The 21,307-nt window shown below is 42.0% G+C and overlaps 1 protein-coding gene across 4 annotated transcripts in view; it reads right to left on the bottom strand.

The window, feature by feature from the left end:
- The window catches only part of LOC149858996 (ATP-binding cassette sub-family C member 3-like), a 345,108-nt gene that overhangs the window by 73,722 nt on the left and 250,079 nt on the right, over window positions 1-21,307 (bottom strand). The gene's annotated exons all lie outside the window — the stretch shown is intronic.

Raw genomic sequence — 21,307 nt, 5'->3', positions numbered from 1 at the left:
AGAGTCATCCCAGTTAATGGTAACATTTTGGGAAGGGGTATTAAGCCTTGTGCTTCAGGAGCAGTCTGAACTATTAGAAATCAGGCACAGACACAAGGCGCTGGGGGAAGAGGGATGATCCTGCGTCTTCCTGCTGCAGGATTTTGACACCTTCCCTTGAAGCATCCGGTGCTAAGTAATTACCATCCGAGGCAGGACACCGAACTTGAACTTTAGGTTTCATCCAGTCTGGAAATTTCCATGTTCCCGTCTCCAAAATGAACCTTACTGCAACCTCACAGAAATCAAAATGTAGGCATATTCTTAACAGTAAAGTGCAAAATGTTCACAGCTGGATTTTTAGTTTAACTGGAATTATGATTGAAGGGGAAGTCTAGCATGGCAAACAAAGGCATTGATTTTATTTACTTCGCGTAATGTGATCCTGAAGTACTGAATTCAGCGCAATCACATTATTGTTAAACCAGCGTGAGGCCACTGAAACCCCATGCAGTCCTATGAGCTAGGCTTAGTGTCACATACTGTTCTTATTTATGCTGCTGTGAAGACTTTATCCAAAGGCCACAGAAATAAATGGAAAGACTCCTAAAGACTGTAATGAGCTTTGGATCAGGCCCCAGATCTCAAGTATTAACAACAATATCATATCTAGCTCTTATGTAATGGTTTTCACCTTGCTGGGTTTTTATTGTAGCCATGTTGGTCTAAGGACATCAGCAGGCCAGGTTCTTTGGGTAGCTGTGATATCTTTTATTAGACCAACTGAGTAGCTGGAAAAAAGTTCTTTGCAAGCTTTTGGGTGCAATCACCCTTCGCCAGGCATAGGACGTCTCTGCTGTTCTGAGACTCCAATGACTACCTATGCCTCAGGAAGGGCGATTGCACCCAAAAGCTTGCAAAGAACTTTTTTTCAACTACTCAGTTGGTCTAATAAAAGATATCATATCTACCCAAATAACCTGGCCTGCCTATGGTTTTCACGTGTAGTTCTTGGATTATAAACATTACAAAGGAAATTAGTATCATTCCATTGACTTAAATGTAAGCTGGTCAAATTTGGGCCCTAATGCTTAGGTTGGTGGTTAGAAGACTGGGTTAAAACTAACCATGGAAGGAGAAAGCTGTAATTTATCAATAAAGACTAAAGTTATGCACATTTAGGCCAATTTCTAGATAAAGGCTAACGTTATGGTTAACTGGAATGTTTCAAATTTAAGTTATTATCATTATCTCCTATTATTGACTGCTGCTTTAAATCCAAATCATTACGAAGATACGTTGGAAAAGTCTGCGTATACAAAGCTCCATGGCACAGTTTATAAATGCAATGCAGCTTTGTCTTTAGGTAACCAGTCACCTGTCTCCTACATTGACATTGCTTTGGGTACACCCTTCTGACTTGAAGTTTCATGTGATCCTACTGTAACATCAGTGCCGATAATGTAAGTCAGCCACACTTTGCATCAAGGACGCATTTATATATAAAATATATCAATAACAAATGATTGATGCATGTCATTGTTACTAAAAAGAAGTGCATGCATGCATATGCGGTTGTTGGCACAAAGCAAACCAGCACAACGTGTTAGAGATGATGGCTCTGAGCCGTGGTGATGAACAACTTTGAGTTCTTAGACTTTATAACAATAGATTAAAACATGTATTAAAACATCCCTTCATAATTTATTAAGCTTTCATAAACTGTCACCTATTATGTGATATATACACACACACGCATTTTATTATATATATATAGCTTCAGAGATATGACCTAGTAAGTTATGTTATGTACATCCCAGGCCTATCTTGCCTAAACGCATGTTTACCCACAGAACAGGATATATAAAATACAGTGAACTGGCTCTACCTGCAAAAACAAGCATGCTGCACTTTGAACCAGAAACAGCTCTTCAAAAGCACAGGGGTTCAGCTCCCCCCAGACAAAGACAGCAGCAAAGTAGTCTCCTTCTCTCACAATCCACTGAGCTCTCAGGTCTAAAAGTAACTAGCACCATCATGGTCCTTGGGGGCCCTGCAAAGACAGGACCTAGGAGCCCAACTGCCAGACGGGGCACTGGGCTGTAAGAGAGAAACCACCCTATGGCTCAGAGCTAGGAGCCTCAGTCCCTTAGGAAGCCAGGCTTCAGACTCATCCCTCTCTTCCCATTGCCCACTGGCTCGCTCGGGCATCCCCATTTTCACAGTGGTGATGGCTGTTGTGACATCCTTTCCATGGTACTTTGTGGACAAACCTACATTTGAGCAACTTCAAAAGGAAAGGGGCAATGTTGCTCAGGAGTGTGCTGCAATGGCTGTGAACTAACCATTGGGATGTTAGGGATGCAAGTCACCTGAACTCTGACTGCAAACGAATTAAACTGTTCCAGTGGCCAAGGCTTTGCAAGCATCATGCAGAAGGCGCATCCTAACGGCTTGTATCCATCTCCTTTGATAGCAAAACAATTGTTACTTCTGTTTATGCCCTTAAGCTCCCCTTGCGTACTGTATAGGAGGCTTGGGTCCTTAACCTGGAGCCTGCGAATCCCCACAAACTAACAGAGCACCCACAATTGCCCTCTAGGCTCTAGCTCTTTGCCTTCCTGTGCCTCAGTTCTGTACAACCGCACTTCCTTACCACCACGCAGAGGTTACATACGTTAAAGAGTGTGATGCTCTCGGATGGGAGAGGTGGGGACCATACCTAAATATCTAGGAAAATGAATCTGGACTGCCACTTTCATCACTTGTGTAGACAAAGAAGGATCTTGGGCTGTTTGCACCGAGCAGCGACGGTAGCTAGTACAGAAGGACCAAGCTAACTTTAAATGAGCTGGCTCAGGTAGCTGGTAACAGACTTGCTGCAGCAGGACAGAGTTTAGTCACAAATACTCGGGCAGACTTTGCAGCCTGTGCTGAGCATTGTGCTGAGCTAGCTCATTTAACTAGCGTGGGTGTTTCCGCACTATGGTCACTGCTCTGATTGCGGTGTAGCTATACCCTCAGGAGAGGGTGTAGATAGTTCTCCTGGAACTGTTACTTACAACTATGAGAAATTAAGTGAATCAAATACATCCAATATCCAATTAGCCCAATGCACATTTTTTCCACCAACCTAAACATTTAGGTAAGCTGGAGAGAAGTGGAACAGGCAGTCATTGAACAGGCAGGCAGTGCTGTGCAGATGCAGGGCTAAGTCATCAAACCAAGCCAGCATTAAGTTTAGACTGAAACCAAAGACAAATTCAAAAGCAAAGAATTCTGCTCAAATTAGGCACGGTTTGGTTGTTAAGTTCAATGTACTTAATAGTAAAACTAACTTTGGTCTTCCACAGTATCTAAGGATTTCAAAGCACTTTTCTAACATCAATAAATGGTTCAACAAAACCTGACAGAGGGATCATTTGGCCTGGTTGTGAAATGCAGCCATCTCTGGGGAGGAACACAGCAATGATAAGACACTGCACAATAACTATATGCAAAATAGTCTAGGATGGGAAGTAAAACAGGGTAAAAGGCAGCTCAAATGTGCCCCTCAGTGTTAGAACTGGTCTGTCACTGACACTGTAACAAAAACCAAAACCTCCCATGAATAAACAGGGTTTGACAGTGCATCGGAGAAATAGGTATCTTGCAAACGGGATTTTCCATGTGCCCAGAAAATAAAAGCATCTTTTCCAGTTCACACATCCCCCTTTTCCCTAAAAATACTGCTTCCCATCACATCCTCTAGATGGCAGCAACGTTACCTGCATGCTCACAGCAAAATAAAGTTGTATTCGTGTTGATCTTGCACACTACTGAGGAGGGAAGACAAATAAGTGCAAGAACTGGACTTGGCACTCAGTAGGATTTAGCTTCTATTCCCAGTGCTGCTACTGACCTTCTGCATGACCAGGGCCAACTCCCTGCACTCCTCTGCATCTCTCCAACCCTTCAGCTGCCTCGTCCGTGTAGGCAATAAGCACTGGAGCAGAGACTCCCTTGCTCTGAGCCTATGCTGCATCTCAGTTGGCTCCTTTGGGCATTACTGTAATAAAGAGAAGCTGAATCTTATGGGGATTTTTTTTATTGCTTTTCCCTCTCATCTTCTAGATGGCTGTGGCAAAGTCTTTCCTTAAGATTTCTTGTAAAGCAAGATTTTGCTTTGCATCTGCTAACCAGAAGCAAAATATCCTCTTGCTTCATGCTTTTTGGAATATGTGAGACAGCTTGATGGTTTTAAAACCATCAGCAACTTCGGGCCCCACCTGGTGCACTGGGCATGCAGTTCTCACAGTGCAATATTCCTGTTGATAATTAGTTGACTCCACTGTAGTGCTCTGGACCAAGCCAAGAACATATCGTGTTTAAAACACAGAACCCCGGGTTGCAGCTGTCACCACATACAAACCCAGCCAGTTCATTGCAGCAGCCAGAATTTACTCACCTGATGACAGGAAAATGCAAGCTTCTCCAGATTTGGTATGCTGATGCCCTTGGGAGAAAGGAATCAAGTATATACAAAGGAAGTTTCATAAACGGTCAGTCTGAAGAGGAACCTTCTAAAAATCCCAAGTAAAAAAAAAAAAAACCCAAGGGAAAAAACAAGCCTTCACAAATCCTTTGCACTGCCAGAGAATAAGTGTTCACTGACTTTCAGCCCCCGGAAGCAGAGTGCCCCAAACACCTAAGAATGGAAGCAACCTGAAGGGTCAATAATTCATTCCCCTGCAAGGAGGGGTTGATCTTGCAAAGTGACTTGCATTGTGCGCCAATCCGGCACACGCCTATCTTGAAGCCAATGGAGCTGTCACTTCAGGTTAAGCACCTGCCTGGGCACTTGGCTGAATCAAAGTCATCATTCAGAGCACTTTGGGGGGGGGTTTGAACTCAGAGTCCAAGAACTGCTCAACCCAAGTGGGGCCCTGTTTTGTGGGCTCAAAAGAGACTTGGGGGCATAAGGGTGCTGTGCCAGCCCTCTGCAGGGCAAAATGCATTCCATGTAAGCACTGATCAACAGTCACATCAGAAACATCCAGGCACTGTTTTCAATGCAGACACGAGCATGGACCAGAGCCCTGGATCAGCATGCACTCTGCAAACGCCCATCAATATCTGAACTTCTAGTACCATTGTGATCGGCTGGTGATGCTGTCAAAGCAAACTCAATAGAAGAGAAGTATAATCAAGGATAATACAATAACTAAGCCTTTCACTTGTGGCTGTTTTCAAAGGATAAAAGGCTACCGCTACTAGCAGCCATGCTTACACCTTTTAGCTAAAGTGCCAGATATAGCTGCTCAAAGTGGTGGGTTCAAAGCTTGATGGTGACCCACAAGGAACAGTTACTGTACGTCCACTTCTCCGTAACTCTGCAACTTGTACAGTCACTGCCACAGGAAGTGCTGGAGGCAGATAGCTTAGCCAGGCTCAAAAAGAGACTGGATAAATTCATGGATGATAGGTCCATTAATGGCTATTAAATAGAATGGATGGAGATGTTTCCTCTGGCATCTCTAAATTAATGTCAAGGAGATACTAAATAGGGAACAGATTGCTAGACATAGCTGGTTCAATGCTCTCCTACAGCATCTATTTCTGCCACTGTTGGGGACAGAATACTGGACAAGATGGACCATTGGTCTGACCTAGTATGGCACTTATGTTCATTTGCAAAATGAAGATAAAATGCTGCCAAATTAGAATGGTGCCATTGATGTTGGGGTAAAAGACAGCACAAAGTGCAGGTTGGCAGAGAATGGAGTCTGTTAATGCCTTACTTAGGTTACCAAATAAGTCATTAACTTACAGAAAACTCCCACGTTCCCTTCTATGTATGGCTCAAAACCATCCCTCCCCAAATCCCTTTTTCTCGTCTATGGTTACAGCAGTCTTCACTGAAATCCCTGTGGCTTTCTTGTTATTTAGCCCCTACTCAAATTGCACTTGGCCCAGGTATTGCAGCTGCTCACGAGCAATCGACTACCTTGTTTGTTAGCAAAGCCGAACGCACCCGGCAACATGCTGGGCCAACTTCATTTCTGGTGTCATCTTAATGGCTTTGCAAAGGATTCACGTTTACTAAGCACCCTTTAGATTTCCAGTCTGCTTCTGCTAAGTTATACGTCGTGGATGCCAACATGTTTGCAATTAGACCACGACCAAAGATCGCACCAATCTGAACGATAAACAGATCATCGACCACAAAAGAAGTGAAATGCACATTTGTTTTCTTTTCAAAAGCTTTTAATAGGACACATTTGTTTTTGTCATTTGTAAAGATTTACACTCATTTCTTTTTAGAAAGAACATTTCAACCCAATTTTCCCCATTAATACCAGCTTTTGCTGCCCTGATCAAAGACCCAGTTTTGGTCTATATACCTGATACAGTACAACAATATATTAACTATTAAATACAAAGTTCTATAATATATACTAGGTTGTTACGGACATTGCAATAGTACTGTGCCTACTCTAGTCATCTCGTGTAATAGTGTACATGGGTTATTATAATCAAGGGTCAGAGAAGGGGGAACTGGGGCGATCGCCTCATTTACAATGATAAATCTTTTGCATTTCTTTTCGCCTTAAACCAAACCTTGGTATTGAGTGCAATCCACAGAAGCCAAAAACAGTGTTTTTTGCCCTCCTCCAAAATTATCTACAGTTTAAATAACTTGTGGTCTACCTATGAAAAGTTAGGAGTACTAAGTGCAATGCTGCAAGTATGGAGTTTACATTTTTCCAGACACGGTCACACTCTCTCTTTCCTCATAGGTAAGACTGGCAAAGCAAAATCTTCTCTTCCCATCCATATACAGTAAATCCACAATATTAAAGTGCTGGTGTGCTTTGAATGGACTGGATAGCAATGTGACTAAGTTACGATCAGGGCTGACGGAGGTTTCAGGTGGGCATAGTTTGGACCGGTACAGTTTGGAACAGTAGAGCACTAAAACATCATAGAACTTTAATTAGCTACTCACTTCCACACATTACCTTTATGCAGACTTTGGAACGAGGTTATAAATCTTGTAATACAGTAGATCTGGCTCCAAATTTATGAAAAGAAAATATTAGACAGAGCTTCTCCTGTTTCCAAGATGCTATGCAGACTTTTAAGAATTTATCTACAGATGTCTACAAAAATATAAAAAATCTATCAACATAACCATTCTACAGAATCCCCGTGGATTTTTGTACATTTTTTTGTTTAAAAAAAGTCAGATTCTATAAAACCCCCCCCCAAAAGGTATCTAAAATTATGTTAAGATTATTGCACACTCTGCAGTACATTTGTATTCGATTTTCAAAAGGGCGGCTAGAAAAAAATCATCTCATTTAGAAAACAAACTATTTTACAGGCTTTTTTTTTTTTTTTCCTGAATGCATCATCATACAGTATGTTTTACTGATTGGTCTTTATTGAACATGAATGCATGATGTAAACTTGGTTTTATTGTTATTCACACAAACCTCGTCAGTGGACAAAACCCAAAGTACTGAAAATAGAAGAGATTTAAGCAAAACAGTTTTTATGCTTCCTGTTACAGTTGGAGCGCAGTATGGACTAACATTACATCACCTTCTTGCACCACGATTTCAGACTAAAATATTGCACATTATATTACATGGAAGGTACTGTGTGTGCATGTGTAGATACCACTCCAGCTATATAAAACATTGTAAATAATTTAGCAAACTTGGCTATGTTATTTTTAGTGACCATTTTGCCAATTTATTTAGTAGGATCAAAAGAGAAGGCTAAAGCTCATTAAGAGAGTAAAACCAAAAAGGGATTAAGAATATTTCTCAGGCTTACCACATTGTAATTTTATTATTTCCTTAAACACAACCGGGGCGAAGAACTGATGAAAGGCTTGTTTGTTTTGTAATGACTGTTTTAATTGGGTTTAACTTTGGAATTGGACTCGCATTCTCAGAGAATGCTCTATCTAAGGGCATATATTAGGGGAAATAATGTCCTAGCCAAGAATTAAGCTATCTGGAAGAGATGGTACAGAATGTTAATCGTGGTGCTTCAAAATAAACTGATTGTCTGGCTTGCTGCATTTTTATGGGACACGTGAATTCAACAGTGCTTGTTCAAGACAAGAAACTTCCTCAAGTCAAAATGCAAGAAGCTCAACTCTTCACCTGGGCCTATTAAACACAGGGCATCTTTCTTGTATAGATGCATCTGAAGGTAATGAAGAACAAGTAGTCACGACAGAGTAATTTCTGCACCGACACAAACAATCTTACAACCAAAAGGTTTTAGTAGTTTGAAGAGGACCAGCGGCGCTTAAAATGTTACGAGCTTCCAAATGATAGAGTTTGTAGTCTTGAATGAAACCAGCCCAAATCCTTCTCTCAATTACACAACTCATGTCTCCATCCTATGAAGACATGGCTATACTTAATTTTAAGCGAGTGAGTAGCCCCATTAATTTAGCAGGGACTACTCTCATCTACTCACATACTTAAAAATAAGTTTGTAAAGCCTTAGGGAGGCCGGTTAAGTTGATTCTACCAAGGCTCAAAGTTTGATTCAGATTTAGACCAGGTCCTACTGGGGTAATTGAGAGCAGGACATGGCCCAGTGAGCCCAATCCTGCAGGGATTTGTACTCTGTGTAATCCTACCGACTACAGTTTCACAAACTGATTTTTCAATGCGGTGTTAGCGCAGAGTCAACTCATTATATGCCAAAATGACTGACATTAAGGACAAATTATGAAATTTTGGTACCAATTCAATCTTAATTTAGCCTCACGCCAAGATGTTGCTGGTTAAAGCCTTTACTAGGTTGGACAAAAGGTATATCAGGGTTTTGCAAATTAACTCCAGTTCTGGTAATGAAAAACTTGCTTGTTTTACTGAAAATAAAACAAGTTGCTGTTACTTCAATATCTACAGATTTCCCTATATGTACTTTCTTGAATATTCTTGCAATTGTCAAGCCAGGTCTGATGCAACTAAGCTCTTACACATGTCCTTCTCTACACACATTTAGTTAAGTCTCATCGAGAAGGAAGAGCCTTCAGCGTGGTCTTAACTTTGCATATGCTCTCCCTAATCAGGACTGCACTTGAGTTTAAGTGACTGCAAATTTATTTATAGGTCTTCTTCCTCTCTGACACTACTATAAAACAGGAGTGATTACACTGGTGTTAACACTAGGGTCGAACCAAAGGAAGAGCAGAAAGAAACCTTCAATACCCCAAAATATTGGGGAAAATATTCAAAAGTGCCTATAGGTCTCAGGTACCTAAATCATATTAAGTGCTTTTGAAAATCTGATCCATTGACCACCACTATTACCAGCAATAAATATATTTAACTTTTTTTTTTTTTAATAAACCAACATAGTGGAAATGTCAATATATAGCTGAATTCTCTTTACAGTATAAATCTTTACATATCTATTGGCATACTGTATATTTCTGTTCTAGTGCACCTGTTTTACTCTGGATAATGATTTTACATTAGGTCAGAAAAGAATTTTATTAAAAAAATTCCATTTAATTTCTAGTGTATCCAAATGACTTGTCTACAGAATAGGACGAAATTTTAGGGGTAGAAATAAGTTACATTACAGTTTCAAAGTTATTTTTGTTCATGGTTGAGCATGGGATACACTTCCTCTGTAATGCACTAATTGGCTACATTTTGTGCTTTGCAAAACAAAACAAAATAAAAAAGAAAGAGAGAGAAAGGATTAAATATGCATTTTTAGGTTAAAATATCCATAAAAACCAGCTTCATCTCAGAAATATTCTGAGATACATAAAGCAGAAGAAAATTAAACGAGTCCTTAGTCACAAAATGTACTACATCCCGCAATACTAGATTCAATTAATTTAATAAAATATAATATACATATAGATTCTGCACATCGTATTGCTTTTACCTAAGCAGAACATATGCTTAAGTAAGCGTGATATAGGTTAACCACTCTTTAACCAGCTGGTTCTTTAAACTTTCTTTGGAAATGTTTTACCCAGTGCCATTTTGGAATACAGAGATTTTTTTGTTGTTGTTGTTTTTTTGTCTTTTATTACATGAAAGGAAGAAAACATTTGGCACCAACAGAAAAAAAGTAATTCAGGGATCCATTTCTGTTTGATCAAAGGAAAAACTAGGAAGTGTCAACAAGTCTTTCTTTGGGGTAGGAGACATTGCCACACTGTCTGGAAGCAGTGAATCCCCTATGTCCATCGAATCCTTGGAATCACAAGAGGGAGCACGCCTTCGCAAGCAAATGTCTGCACTGGGAGGTGAAATGCCATGAGGTCCTCTAGGTAACAAACTCCGTCCTTCTGGTGGATCTATTGATATACATGGGGGGCTCAGTTTTTTCTTTTGCCGTGTTCCTTGCAAGCCTTCCATTTCACTTAAGACCTGACTTATGAAGCCAGAAGAGCTAGATGTGGAATGGTGTTGAGGGCTGTTTTCCATGGAACAAATTTCTATGGAATGTCTCCTTTGATCATCTAACCAAGATGATGGTTTTTTGAGAAGACCCTGGGTATCTACACTGTAGTATTTCTTCAGGTCCTTCAAAGTTACATTGCTGCTACTGCCTACGTTCCTCTTCGGACTTACAGGCTGAACCGCTGAACAGGCACTCAAGGCTGTACAAGTTCCTGAAGTTAAAGGCTCCGAAGAGCTGCTCATTTCAGATACTTCTTGGTCCATTGAGTTTCCTGGCGTTTCTTGGTATGAGTCTGTACATACACACAAAGTTGGCGTGTGCTTGGAAATATTATACTGATTGTGGGAATGTTGTTGAGTATGAACACTTGACCGGCTCCAGCTGGCCGACTCTCTCGTTTCTGAGGGTATCAGAGCACTTGATGGATCCTCTGTGGGCACCGCCGGGGCAGTGGTATCAGAGAGTTCACTCACCTCGACTTGGAGGTTCTCCTTGCTTTCGGAGCAATACGTGTCCAAAGAGTCATTCCTTATTGCCATCTACACCAAAGCATCAAGAAATTGGGGAGGAGGAAAATGGTCAGATGAGAGGCACACACCAAACAAAGGTTAGTACAGGCAAGGCACAAAATTAACAGGACAGGTTGTCACTCTTGGGGCTAAACTCTGCTGAGACGCACATCAATGCAAATCAGAAGGAACTCCACCAACTTCCATGTTACAACCTACTACCAGTAACTCTGGTTTCAGTGCGATTCCTCTGAGTATGCATCACTGTAAGTTAGAGCAGGGTTTAAGGATAGCAGACTCTCAGATTGTGTTGTAGCAAGATGAGGATGACCAGAAAAAGAAAAAGAAAAATTGCAACTTTCTCTCTGTTTAGCTCTATTTCTACTCAAGCAAATGACAAAAAAAAAACAAAACCTTTTTTCTCATTGGAATCAAAGGCATGCCCTTCCACTGACTTCATTGGCACTGGGGCAGGCTCAAGGATTACCATCCAGCAAAGTACTTACAGATGTGCTTACATGAAAACATTTGCAGCCTCACCGAAATCAGTGGGTCTAACACAGAAAGGTAAGTACGTGCCTAAGTGCTTTGTTGGTTATAACCTCAGGATGTAAAAGAAGGGAGTTTGTAACTTCATGAAATATAAATGTATCCTCTCACTCACTCATGAGTGACCTAGCCTAGCTTAATGTGGGAGAACTACTTCTGTGAGCATCTGTATGCATTTCCAGTATCTGGGGGTTAGTTGTCTTCGAAAAGCATTCTCACTGCATCCTGTGTTTTATGAGCCTATTGTTTTTAGCAAGTAAGCGTAAATCACACTAGAAGAGTGCTTCTGTTGTCCCAATCCACTGAGTGTTTTGCATTAGAAGATAAAGAGTCCATTACTACCATCAGCTATAAGGAGTTATTTCCTTTGCTAAAGGGACGCATATTTTCAGCCCTCAAGGTTCAAGATTCAAAGTCCACTGGAAATCTAGACAGTGGGTGGGAGGAAATTTTTATACAAGTTCTCTGGGGGCAAGAAGTATCTTTATTTTAGTATATTATCTACTGCTTAGGACATCCTTGGAGCTAAATAAATCATAAGGGCCTGATCCTCACACATGCCAACCCTCCCAAATACTTGACATGTATTCGTTACATTATATCTAGATCGGGGTGGGCAAAATACGGCCCGCGGGCCATATATGGCCTGCCAGGCCATTCTATCCAGCCTACAGGGCCCCTAAAAATATAGACAATTAATATTAATCTGCCCTACTACCTGCCATGTGGCCCTTGATGGCTTGCCAAAACTCAGTAAGTGGCCCTCTGCGAGAAATAATTACCCATGCCTGATCTAGATCTACATCTACATGTAGATCTAGATAATATTAGGGGTGCACTGATAGAAATTTTTGGGGCCAGTACCGATAGCCGATTTTTAAGGAAGCATATCAGCTGATAACAATCCTATTTCCAACATGTAGCCCAGCAGCTTGAAGAGCAGTGTCCGGCTGGTACGTCTGTTATGGTGGAAGGAGAGGGGGAAGGGAAGGGGGGTGGGGGTCAGATCAACGCCTCTGCGGTGCGGGAGGGGGTGGGGCTGGGGCGTCCAGAGGGTGCAAAGGGGGTGGGGGTGGGGCAGCTCCTGCCACTGCACGCACCCTGGGAGAGCACGGGGTGGGGGCACGTGCCCAGGGATCTGTGCAGAGTGGGGTGGGCCGGGGCTGTGGGGGGCTTTTCCTGGTGGGAGGTGGGCCATGCTGTGCTTGGTGCAGGTGGCAACGGCACTGGTAGTGGGGCTACGGGAGCGCTGCAGCCACCCTGGCTCAGCCCTACTCCCTCAACCCACGCTTCCCAGTGCTGCTGCTGCCCACCCTGAGCACAGCACAGCGCCCACCAGGAACAGCCCCGTGCAGCCCTGGCCCCAGCCTGCCTTGCCCCACACAGATCCATAGGCAGACCCCCTCGTACCCCCACGGGGTGTGCACAGTGGCAAGCGCTGCCTCTCCCCGCGCCCTCCCGGACAAGCCACGGCTCCGCAACGGGCAGCACCTGCCCCAGCCCCACTCCCTTCCTCCCCGAGGGGACCTTGATCCCCCCATGCCCCTTCCTCCCCCCTCCCCTTCTACAATAACAGGCATACCAGCTGCACGCAGCTGCCAGGCTGTGCTCCTCACTGCCCACGTGCTGCGCCGTGACTGCATGCATGCACGGGGCACTTATAGGGCAAGTTATCAGCCACATCAGGCCGATTTCTGATACAGTCAATTTTTTTTATGTTGGTGCTGATCCGATACTGGACCGATGTATTGGTGCACCTCTAATATGCATATATATATGCATACACCCCCCCCCACCACCACATTACGTTTTTATGTTAACATGACTTATTTTCCTGAAACCAATTTTACCATTAGAGTTTAAGCACCTACAATGTCCATCTTTTATACTAGATGAGTTCAAGGGACTCATCTCAAGGGATGCTGTATTGAGGCTGCTTGGTGTCTGAGGAAACATAATCCTTACCCATGGCTGCAGGCAGGTTGGAAGCAGCACCTTTATACGTCTTACCAAACCTTTTGCAGATGTCGTTTTGTTTGACTGTTGTCTGCCTATTTTGTACAGCATTTATAAACTGTCTTTGTTAGTTGGCTCTGGATGCAAATAATTCAGTTGGGAGATATTTTTTCTTTATCTTTTTTCATAATCTGAAAAAAAAAAAACCCCTCTGGCCAGAATTTAATATACAAGTTTGAAAAGATGGGCCTATTAGTCCTTAGCCATATTTCTGTGGTCAGTCAGTTACCTCAAAATTATTTCCACAATGAAACTTCATGAAACATTGTCCATAAAGATCAGCCAAACTTTTTTTTTTTTAATCATTTGAGCAAAACCCTATAGCTGCTGCTTTCGTAAAACTCCAATGAACTGCAATACACACGCACACTCATTTATACAAGTGCTTAATTATAAGTGCATAAGTAATCCCTTTGACTTCAACAGGGTTTCTCACAAAGTTAAGCACATGTAAATATTTGCAGAATTAGGAAAATTCATATGCATATAAGTACATAGGCACACGTATAATTTTGTATATGCAAGTTCACACACACAGAAATACATGGCTGCATAATATATATTATATGCATTACAAACATATAACTCATTGATCTTCCTAAAATTTGTACATTCATCTTTCCTGTTTAGCCTCCAGATTAGAAATTTAGTATAAGCATGTATAAACAATACACTGAAAGGCTATTTGAATTGACACCTGTTTGAAAAGTTCCAATTGCTTTATAAAAAAAATTGTAGAGGGAAGAAATATGTCTAAAAATCTACAATAAAAGTATTGAGGTTAATTCCAAATGTGCATATTCCTGCTAATGTGACAGACTTTTTTTTAAACCTGGGTTCAGTGAGGAACATCACAGCTTGGTTTCTGAATTCCTGCTCATGGGTTTATCTTAGACCCTGAACATGGGCCTGATCTCGCAAAGGGACATTCATTTACTTTTGTTAGAGATCGCAAGGGTTTCCACAGGCAGATCTTTCCACAGTTGCCTATTACTGTAAGCAAGATGATTTCTGAATACATCATATTTTCTGCAATACTACATGCACCTTTTCTCCTAAAAGTGGCTTCTCAAAACTGGGGTGTATGTATTCAGTGGAGAAACTGATTTTCTGACCACAGTAGAAACTCCCCGATTTGATTCCTGCTTCACAATGCAGCAGCTGTTGTATTTCTATTCAGGCAACTGAGGGAGTTAATTGACTTAACGCTGGCTCATTGTTCTTTACCCTAGAGGTGTTAACCATCATCTGTCCTTTTTAAAGGTCTTGATGTTCCACTGATGAATCTGACCTTTCTTAGGGCAATTTTATTTTCTGCTGGCTGGTCCTGCTCCTTCTCCCTCTCCTTCCGTTTCACAGCCATGGAGACTCTTTAGCAATTTGTAGAATCACAGATCCACCCATGGGGCACTTCTGCACAAGCTCCAATGCGTTCTGCTTAACTGAGCCCAATCAGAATGCTCTGGCGTGCTGCAGCATCTCATGTATTCAGCATCCCCGCATTTCAAAATGGCAGTGGAGGCGCTTTAACTAACGCTCTTTCAACGAGCTCTAAAGTGCTCCCACGACCTTTTCAAAATGTGGGATGCTGAATATATGAGATGCTGCGGGTATTTTAATTAGAGTGGCTCCCAAGAGTTTCTTTAATTAACGTCCCCCTGCCCCACCCTGGAGCACAGGTATAGATGCTCATGGAGACCAGTTTTCAGCAAAAGCTAGGGTTTCAGCTTTAGATAAGCAGGAAAGGAAGGGTGAGTCAGCCTATTCCCTGCCCTATGCAGCCATAATGTTGCAAAAATCTTTTTGAATTCACTTGGCCTTTCAAAAACTAGGTGTGTACTATATACTAGAGCATGCTGTATGTGAGAGAGTATGGTATATATTTTCCCTATTGGAGGAGAAAGTATGCACTGGGAAAGACTGATACTTAGAACCGTTTCCATAAAATCATAGAAAATTAGGGTTGGAGATCATCAGTCCAACAACCCCCTGCTCAAAGCAGGACCATCCCAACTAGAGCATCCCAGCCAGGGCTTTGTCAAGCTGGGCCTTAACAACACCCACGGATGGTGATTCCACCATCTCTCTAGGTAACCCATTCCAGTGCTTCGCCACCCTCCTAGTGAAGAAGTTTTTCCTAATATCCAACATAAACCTCTCCTTGCTGCAACTTGAGCCCATTGTCCTTGTTCTGTCATCTGCCCCCACTGAGAACAGCCCAGCTCCATCCTCTTGGGAACCACCCTGCGGGTAGCTGAAGGTTGCTATCAAATCCCCTCTCAGTCTTCTCTTCTCCAAACTAAATAAACCCAGTTTCCTCAGTCTTTCCTCATAAGTCGTGTGCTCCAACCCTCTCACCATTTTCATTGCCCTCTGCTGGACTCTCTCTAACTTGTCTACATCCTTTTTGTAGTGGGAGGGCCAAAACTGAACACAGGACTCCAGATGTGGCCTCACCAGAGCAGAATAATCACTTCCCTCAATCTGCTGGCATCACTCTTACCAATGCAGCCCAGGATGCCGTCAGCCTTCTTGGCAACAAGGGCACACTGCTGGCTCATAATCATCTTATTGCCCACTGTAACCCCCAGGTCCTTTTCGGCAGAGCTGCTGCCCAGCCAGTCAGCCCCCAGCCTGTACCGGTGCATGGCACTGTTCTGTCCTAGGTGCAGGACTTTGCACTTGTCCTTTTTGAACCTCATGAGATTTCTTTTGGCCCAATCCTTCAAATTGTCTACGTCACACTGAATCCTAGCCCTGCCCTCCAGTGTATTTACTACACCCCCAAGCTTGATGTCATCTGCAAACTTGCTGAGGGTGCAATCCATCCCATCTTTCAGATCATTTATGAAGATCTTGACCAAACCGGTTCCAGGACCAACCCTGGGGCACATCACTTGATACCAGCTGCCAGCCAGACATTGAGCCATTGACTATGCCCTGTTGAGCCTGACAATCCAGCCAGCTTTCTATCCACCTTACAGTCCATTCATCTAGCCCATACTTGCCTGCAAGAATGCCATGGGAGATGGTATCAAAAGCCTTGCTCTGATGCATGTATGCATCTGCCATTGGTTTAACCCAGAATCCTGCACTATTTAGGGCCTGATTCTCAGCTGATATAAAATTAGCATAACTCAGTTGCTTTCTTAAGTAGTGCCAATTTACAGTGGTCTTATACTTAAAGGGCAAAACAAAGGTATCTCAACCTTAACCTGTAATACATCATAGTTTTGTTTATTGGTAATAATTATTTTGCCATTAAAATGCATATGTTCAGCTCTCTGTCTTCCACGCTTGTTGCTTGAACATATCTATTGTCAAAACTTGGTCCAATATTGTAGCTTCCTTTCTGGTTAAAATGCCAAAGCAGTGAGGAACGTACCGGTAATTAAAACCAGGTAATGGTGGGCCATTGGTTACCCAAAATGCCAATGATTTCAATGGGCAAAGAATACACAATACATTCATGAGAAAAGGCCACATGAAAGGAAAAATGCAGCAAAAAATTATCAGTTAATTTTGCTTGTAAACAAACTGTGTTGTAATATATAAAATGAACATTAGACATTTCTAATTCTTTCTTTCCTATGATGCAGGCATCTTTGGCAGACCATAGTAAGAACTGTTTGGGGAAAAAAAACAGTTTCATTGAATTGTTTTACAATTTAAAAAAAGATTTCCACCCACTCTCTTTATAAGCTTTTGCGGTTTTTTATTGTCACATGCATCTTTAGTAGCCATAGCCTGATGTGCTTTTAATGAGCCTTTAGTTACAGTCCTGTGCATTAAGTTACAATGCTGGCACCTGACCTGAAAAGTCAACATGGTTTTAATTTCAAATAGAACTTCGCTGCAGAAATCACTTGTACAGTGCACTGGCAAGGAGCACAATCTTCAGCTTTAATTATTCTTTCAAAGCATCTGAAGCTCTAATTGTTGTTTTTGAATTTATCACTAATTGTCAGCCTCTCCACTGTCTACAGTTTTGCATCACCCCAGGGGTCTGTGTCCACGCTACCAGGGACAACTCAAAATTTAGTGAGGAAAGTACATGGATCAGGTATGTGGCAGACCCTACTTATTTATACATAAATTAAGGAATGAAGGGGAAAAAAGAAAAAAAAAAAAAGAAAACCAATCACAGTTACATGCAATATACAGAATAAGAAAGAAAAAAATATTGAGGGCTGGAAATGAAACCATTACACTGGACTCCAGTGAGGTGCCAACATCATTATAATGGGAGCTACAGCACAGAGAAGTGAGCACTTGATAGCGCAGCAGCTCTGGAAGCAAAGCGTCCATGGATGTCAGAGGGAATTTTTGCTCCTTTAGGGACTCCAGTCCAGGTTGTATATTATTATTAACAGATACGCCATCACAGAGCGCTTCTCTATTGCTCTTCACCCAGAGATCACAAATGTGCTACTAACCTAAGCATATTAGTATGCCTATTTTACACAGGGTAGAGGCTGTTCAAGAACTCATAGTTCTTTAAGTTAATGAAGGGCACAAAAATGGTCTTCAGCCTTGAACATAAAATGCTGGCATGAGGACAGAAAGCACATGTATTGCGTTAGACTCAACCTTTTCAAACCTTGGTGCTTCAATGTGGTGCACTCTGGCCGAGAGTTTGTGGGTACCTAACACCTGGTGGCAAAGCCCTTAGCAAGGCACCTAAATAAATGGTCTGATTGGAAAAAAAAAAAAAGCAAAAAACCAGAATGCCCAGCAGCTCCCAACTGGCTTCAATAGAAGCTGATGCAGACTCAGCATTTTAGCTCATCAGGTCTTTTCTTTAGACACCTAAGGTTTACCCAACTTTAGGCACACACATGGGGAAACTCTTAGCCTTGAGAGAGATTTTCAAAGGCACTAAGGGCAGTTAGACACCTAAATCCTCGCCTTGAGAGAGATTTTCAAAGGCACTAAGGGCAGTTAGGCACCTAAATCCCCTTGAAAATTAGTGGGACTTTCAAAGTCCCATTGATGCCTTTGAAATCCCCTCCTTGGTGATATTTTCAAGTGTGCATGTGCTGTGAGGAGGCAAAGGCAGCTTACCTGTATGTCAGGGAACTGTAGACGGGCATCTACCTTTCTGCCTATGTAATCAGAGGTGTAGCTGGCACCCCACCCCCATGCCCACCATGGAAAATGTGGATGTTTGGGCTGAAATGTTCTGATCTGAAGAATGCTCACAGCTTTCACTGGTTTTAATGGGAGCTGGAGACCCCAGCCCTTTAGAAACCCCTTTTATGTAGGTGCCCAAATAGAGATATAGGACACACACACACCACCTGGGAGCCAACCGGGAAGTACACTCCACCCACTTGCTCTCACCCCATGTGTGCCAAACCCTAGACAGGAGGCAATGCCGCTTCCTTAGAGCAAGGCTGAGCACGTGTCAGTAAGAGAGCTGAAGAGTCCAACATGAGTCTGGCACTGCTTTGAAGCAGCTATGTAGGCTCATTTTTAGGAGCTGGCACATATGAATTGGGAGCAATTCATGGGCATGCTTCACGGCAGTGCTTCCAGGTGCCGTGTAGACATTGCCCATAAAAGTCTTGTTGACTATCTGATCTGACCGATATGCTAATCAGATTACTAGGAAGACATGAATAATACCTTGGATCAGCTACAATAAAGATTAAGTCTGACTAAAGCATATTTACACAATGTTTTTTAAAAGCTCTGACTGTACAAAGTTTAATGAGATCACCAATGGTTTTTATAACGAGTTTTCATGTTACTGGTATTAACACTTGCTTTAGCCATACATTTACATGTTAGCTGATTTCAGGAGTGCGGTTTTACTAAAGCCAGTGACAGAAACTGGTGGTGATGACAGCAGGACCACGTGTGGTAGGTTGGATGTATTCCCTGTCACAAAGTGGGGCTTTGGTGGGGGTTTAAGTGTCATTCAGGCTTCCAAGCTTAGAGGAGAGAAACAACAGTTGCTTGGTCAATAAATGTAATTGCATGAAAAGGTTTCAAGGAAACCTCCCAAAATATGACCAAAAATAGAGTTAAAAAAAAAATGACCGAGGCAATCATTTTTTCTGGAAACAGGTTCAAAAGGATGGGTCTGTTATTTATTAGAAGTCAAGTGATGATACTCATGAACTGGAATCATGAAATCAATTAGTTTTCCCATTAGTGTTGATTTGGATGCTGGCAGCCCAGTGCCATCTAATATGCATTAGGAATTTAACTTGTCAGTTTAATATTAGAGATGACTATAATGCTAACCTTGGCACCTCAGATTCATTTTTAGGTCTCACTAAATTACCTGTCTTATTTTGTCAATGTAAAAAAGAACGGGAAGATTCTCTGAACAAACAGGGCTCTTTTCATTTGCTTGATGAATTATTTTGTGAAAAATAATGACGGTATCATACAAAAATAAGACTGAAAGGGACCGCAAGACGTTATGAAATCCAACCTGTTGCTCAAGGCTGGATCATCTCTGGTCCCAATCAACCTAAATAAAATTTGGGAAGTTTTAAGTCCAGAGTATATAACGATGGACACTTTACTCTCTCTCTCTCTCTCCAGATCATCTGTTCCAATGCTTAGTCGCCCTTATAGTTACAAAGTTCTTCATAACCCACCTAAATGTCCCATTACTTATTGTTCTGTCCCAATGGCTGGAGAGAAGAGTTGATCTTCATTCTCTTTATAACTTTTTCTTTTTTTAAATTTGAAGACTTCATCAAACCCTGCTCAGCTTTCTGTTCTTTAGGCTAAACAATCCCAAGTCTTCCAACCTTTCCTCATACGTCAGCTTTTCTAGACCTCTAGCCATTTTTGTTACTGTCCTAAAAAATGATTAGAGGTATAAACAGCATAATCCACCCTTCAATTCCATAATCAGACACAGGGAACGAAGTACTCGAGAAAGGCCAACTAGAAAATTTGCTGCGTTTAGGTAAGTCCTGATTCTACAATATACTTGAACATGTACTTAACTTCAAGTTGGTGGAACAGCAGCACAAGGATAAGTGTTTTACTGAACAGAGATGAACTTAAAGTTGAGCATGTGCTTAAGTACTTAGTTGAAGCAAAGCCTATGTCACTGGGAGTTAGAAAATAGCTATAAATGGGATTTAGGCTCCTAATACATTTAAGACCCTTTTGAATTCTTAGTTCCTATTCTTATAATAAGGTCAACTCTTCATCTAGATGCAAAACAAAAGTAATCCAATTGTAGATTACCCCCCTAGAAAACAGTACGTGTCCTGCTTCTCTCTGTTCAGAAAAAGTATCCGGCTTCCTCAAAATAAAATAGAGGAAAAGCAAAAGCAAAGCAAAGCATTTCTCTGCCAGTGTGATATTTCTTCCCCGGTAGGAGGAATTACAGAAGTCACAGGCAGAGTTGGCCTGGGAGCATAATCCATAATCCCTGGGTCCTCTCTAGTGTTGGGAAAATCAAACCGTGACTGATCAGAAGTGGGTCAGTGAACTCCGCGAGCCCCCAAAGGAACATTTGGCTGTATGGATGAAAGGCAGAAGGATTCAAGAATAACCAGCTGGAATTAGTGAGGCCCACTGCCAAAGGAGGTGACACCCCACAGCGAGGCTCTTTAAAGAGCCTGGGATGGGATTCTCTTCAAAACCTATAAATCTTTTCCATTTCTACATGAGATTTACAACTCTTGCTCAGCCACCATGGCACCGGTGTGGCAAATGATACAAACCATGAGCAGGTAGGGATGGCTTCCGCTAACATGGAAAAGCACCCGCTTTTGGGTGGGATGGGGCAGTTTTGCAGGTGCTAGCAGCACTATGAATTTACCTTATTAACTTTGTAA

Source organism: Crocodylus siamensis, chromosome 8 (assembly GCF_052110815.1).
Source record: "Crocodylus siamensis isolate JL-2025a chromosome 8, ASM5211081v1, whole genome shotgun sequence".
Lineage (NCBI taxonomy): Eukaryota > Metazoa > Chordata > Crocodylia > Crocodylidae > Crocodylus > Crocodylus siamensis.
Note: the sequence above shows the minus strand (reverse complement) of the source record. Positions and strands in the feature narration are given on the sequence as shown.